At 34.7% G+C, this 5,013-nt stretch overlaps 1 long non-coding RNA gene across 1 annotated transcript; it reads left to right on the top strand.

The window, feature by feature from the left end:
* Nucleotides 1-1,310: 1,310 nt before the first annotated feature.
* On the top strand, nucleotides 1,311-4,581 carry LOC110941702. Its single transcript, XR_004893549.1, has 7 exons — nucleotides 1,311-1,787; nucleotides 2,399-2,709; nucleotides 2,978-3,286; nucleotides 3,376-3,447; nucleotides 3,525-3,629; nucleotides 3,773-3,856; nucleotides 4,278-4,581. It is a non-coding gene; the product is annotated as an uncharacterized LOC110941702 (long non-coding RNA).
* The last annotated feature ends 432 nt before the right edge of the window (nucleotides 4,582-5,013 follow it).

Below are 5,013 nucleotides of genomic sequence, written 5' to 3'. Positions count from 1 at the left end.
TATAAGTCAATTAAATTCCAATAAAACGAGCTTTGAAAAATGTTTTATAGTTCCTCCATACTACAATTAGCCAAGAGGCTTTTCTAGACTGCTTTTTTTCTTCTTGAGGCGAATGAAAATGAATACTCCATACACATTTGTTTACATATCCTTTAATGCTAAGCACACTATTGATTTTATAAAATTTGATAGAGACATTCGCTAAAGAAATATTGTAACAATCGTGTGAGTTTCTTCATATTTTTCTTGAAGGATTTCCTTTCTTCAATCTTTTGAAGCACAAAGAAGTGTTTGGTAAGATGTACAGGAATGGTAAACTAATTTACCGAGTTCAACATAGTAGCATATTCTTTCCCTAATAACACATTTAATTACCTTTATAAGCTGAAATTCTCATCGAAACGTGTTTCAAATTTCAACAACGTGTTTCAACAACATGTTTCAACCAAAAATAACAACTTAGAGTTAATACGAAAATCTTCAATTGTTTCTCATACTATTTGTCATCTTCAATATCTTTGAATACCAAGAAGCTATATAAATGATAGAAGTAGTGAATATACTATACAATTCAGTTACATTCTTATAAGTCGAAGTAAGTGAGGCTTTCCGCGGCTGCTTTTTGTTCTTCATGAGGCGATTGAAAAAACATTAAATTTTTCACTTTATGTGCAAGAGTTTAGCATAATGTACAGGCATTCAAGGAAATACCCCTTTTAGGTAACAAAAAAGACTAATTCCCCTGAATTAAGGGAGAAAAATGGAAAGAGTTTCAAACATTTTGGATCCTGATGCATAAAAACAAACATTTGGACGAAAGTAACGAAACCTCAGGGACGAAAATGACATTTTACTCTATATTTAATAGATTAATTATTGCATGATATGCTGATCATTTGATTGTGATACAGGTCTTCCTTCACTTGTGGCTTTTCCTTCAATCTATTTTACTATATCTACTACAGTAGTTTCACCAATGGATCCACTTGCAGCAACAATTCAGCATTACCTTAACATCTTTACTCACCTCATCACTAACGTATAATTATATATATATATTAAACCCATTAAGTCTAACTGCTTTGCAAATCAATATTCACCGTCGGATCATGCTGAGATGAAATCTCAGCCGTTTAAACTCCCAAAAATAACCGCTCTAATAGCGGTTCAAAGCAGTTTTTTACGGTTTTCCTAGGTGGTGGTTACCTCCACATTTTGCTGCCCACTATCTCCACAACTCAACCACCTAAAATATCTTATTTAACCATATAAACTCATCTTCTTTTAATCATGTCAGTCTAAACTAAGATAAAAACTGCTTTCTTGGTAGTTTATGGAGGTTACACACTCTCTCTCCAAAAATAAGGAAGTTACGAACGGTTTCAGGGTTGATATCTCCCACGTCCCCTCCCCACGTTTCTTGTAACTTCCATATACCCTTCCTTTTAATAGGGATCCCAGACCTGTGTTTTTGCCCCATTCCCCTCCATCCCTATCTATCAAAATCCATTATGCTTTGAAAAGTAAAAGTGAAGCATCATTTCGTCGCAAGACCGATTCCAAACATCTCTGTCATCGCAACATCAAAGTTGTCGATTTAGAGCACCGGTTCCTCGAATCTCTCAATTGCACTCCGATAATTGAAGCACCCAGTGTAATCGCTCATGAAATCAAGGTATGTTGTATGTTAATTGTTGTAAAGCATTTGTGAATTTGATCTTCTTTGTGTGTGTTGTAGAAGTTTTGCTCTGCATCTTCTTCACCTTCCATTAGGTTCACCCAGCTCCGTAAGTACATAATTTGTCAGGTTATTTTCAGTTTTTTGTTTTTTGAAATTTGTTATTGATGTATTTGTAAGGTTTTCTTCGTATATGGCGGTGGATTTTGAGTAATTTACAGGTCTTATTTCTCTTTTCATCCGAACTTTTAGCATTAGTATTCATAGTTTAGGGTTTAGGTTGAGTTATTTCTAACAACCGACACCTGTTTGATGAAATGTCTTGGATATCAGTAGAAACTTGGTAAAGTCGAGAGATTTTGACTGATAAAACCGTCGTGGATATATCAACACAGTTCATTCCCTCGGTTATTTAATTTTGTTTTGCAATTTTGGGCATAACTTTGTTGGTTGTATCAAGATGGGTACTTTATAGTCTTTGGTTGGTTTGTAGAGTTTTATTACTTATTCATGTTTTAAATATCAGCAAAGTTTTATATTTACATATTAATTTAAGTTTATAAGAAAATGATTTATGAAGATGTATGTATAAAAATACACTTTTGATGGCTTTCAACTTTCTAACCAGTTTCAACTTTCAAATAAAACTTCTTATTTGAACTATTTTACCCGCTTGAGATAACTACTTTTTTCACATGAAGCAACATTTGTGTTTATCAGGTGAAAGGGCTTTTAAAAGAGCGAAAACTATAAATGCTTGTGGACCCTGATCTAGAGACGAATTACATCGATTCAGAAGTTGCGCAGCTGATCCAGGTGGCATTGCTGTGCACCCAAGGCTCACCAATGGACCGACCCAAAATGTCTGATGTGGTCAGAATGCTGGAAGGTGACGGGTTGGCCGAAAGATGGGACGAGTGGCAGAAAGTGGAGGTTACTCGACAGGAAATCGATCTTGCACCACATCCTAATTCTGATTGGATTCTTGATTCGATTGAGAATTTGCATGCTATTGTGTAGTCGGGGCCGAGGTAACTTGAAATGGGTTCAAAGTTTCGTGGTTTGGTAATTTATTTTGTTATGATTAATTAAACTGCCTATCGTTAATCGAACAATCAATGCCAACACTTTGAGCAAAGTTATTCCCAAAAGTGGAGGTTACTCGCCAGGAAATTTATTTTGTTTTGCAAATTTGGGCATAACTTTGCTGGATATGAAAGATGACATAGTGGAATTCCTATTGCAATGACAACATTTTCCTCTATCACAGGGGCAATTGGTTCTCATTTATCTCAGCAGGTTGATTGAATATTCTTTGTGATTTTGTTGTTTCATGAGCTTTTGTGCCACTTATCTACATCACTGCATGAAACTATCACAAATAGAATGACACCAATAGAAGAAATGGTAGGCATGGATGTTCTTTGCAGTGACAAAACTGGAACTTCGACACTGAACAAGCTTTTTGTTGACAAAGATCTTATAAAGGTTACTTGATCATTTGAACACTGGGCATGATATGATCAGACATGAATCGTGGTTAAGATTGAAGAAATTATGATTCTGTTGTACATAGTGGATATGATTTTGTTTTTTGCTGCGTGATTTGTAAGTTTTTTTTCTTTGAATCGATCGATTTCGTTCTTTTGGAGTTATTTGTTTGTTAATTTGTATATGTTTACTGTTTTTTTGCATAGTTTGAGATTGGAAGCTTGGTGTTGAACACGCAGTGAAGTAACAAAAGGGAATTATGTTCGGTTCTAGCAACCGTAGGTTTCGTTTATCTTCATTTTGAATCTGATACTTATTGTTGTTAAATTGATCGGTTTCGTTCGTTTCCAGATAGAGATAATGTTGTGGGCAAAATGATTTCATCGTATCTTTCCAACCAATCGCAGTTTGATGATCACACAATCCATCTTCTTTTTAGTGCAAATCGTTGGGAGAAAAGGTTCGTTAGGCCTTTTTATTAATGTCTTTTTTGTTGCAAACTATATAAGTAGTTAAGTATGTAGTCAAAACTGAAAACCATACACTTCATCATTATAAGCTTTTAAATAAGTTCTTATAGACCATTCCACCGGTTATTTGCAGACATGTTATTTGCAGATCATTGATTCTGTTGGGGTATTTTGGGTATACCATGAGGTTGCTGTTAAGGTTATCCCCAAATCCAAGGTTAGATTTCAGCTAATTTATTCCATCATTTATTATGTTGAGGTATTGTTTATAAATAACATTTAGAAGTGCTAATCTGTTATAGTTCATATTCCAGTCATATATTATATTTTTCCGGTTTTTAACGGTCCCGTCGCAACCACAAAAACAGAAAATAGGACATTTATCCGTCGTCTAATTTTTGGCTGAAGCATCATGACTCTTCATATGGTAGTTATTTATTTCGGGTGCATTTTCAAAGAGTCAGTCGCCCATTGAAATTTACAGCAGTAAAATTCATCCAGAAGGTCTCTTAAACAGAAGAAATAGTACAGTTAATGTCTAAGTTAGTTTGGCAGCAATTTTAGAACTTTCCCTGTATCAAATCTTTCACATTTCAGAATATATCAGTTTGTAAAGTGTGTTTTTGTATGTAATGCAGAAAATACCCTCCATCAACAGTTAAATGTTTGTACAGAAAGAAAACTCACTTGATGTACGATTCGATAACTAACTTATCGATCCCCGCGACATCAAACTCAAATGACTTTGGGAAGAAGAAGACTGAACGTCTTTATCTTATTTCTTGCTTATTTTTCAGATATAAAGAAATGTCTTAGTGTATTCTTCTCCGAGAATGTTTGTTATTGTTTTCCCTTTTGTTGTTATTCCTATTTTGACCTAGATGTGTGCATCTTTGTGGGGTTTGGTTAACTTATGAATAGGACAGAACTGGGGTTAGGTGATTTTGGACAATTGAGAAGGAGATGATGTTGATTGTTACGGTGGTGGATGTTGGGACTTGATTGTTGCGTGAATGCTTAAGATTGTTATGGCGAATAGACGATGAATTCGGATGTTAGTAGGACCGGAGGGCAAGTTGAAAGGGACATTGAGCAAGTAACTTGATTTTAATGTACTTTGAGGTTTGGATATTATTGTAGGTTATGATATTATTGTGTTTTATCAGTGATGTTATGGACTATTAGTTCGTTACCACTTACCTGGTACCAACCAAACTTCCACCAGTTAACCCTTCAGCAAAACCAGTTAATTGATTTTCGGGTAGTTTGTATATTAAAGTTGGTCATTTTTTTTTTTAATTTGAAAAAGTTGCTCTTTGTAGTTTAAGAGACTCTTACTTTCTCTAAAAGAAGAATTTTGAGGAGGGGGGTTCT

This window comes from Helianthus annuus, chromosome 5 (genome assembly GCF_002127325.2).
Source record: "Helianthus annuus cultivar XRQ/B chromosome 5, HanXRQr2.0-SUNRISE, whole genome shotgun sequence".
Classification (NCBI taxonomy): Eukaryota; Viridiplantae; Streptophyta; class Magnoliopsida; order Asterales; family Asteraceae; genus Helianthus; species Helianthus annuus.
The sequence above is the reverse complement of the archived record's forward strand: the minus strand, read 5'-3'. Positions and strand labels throughout refer to the sequence as shown.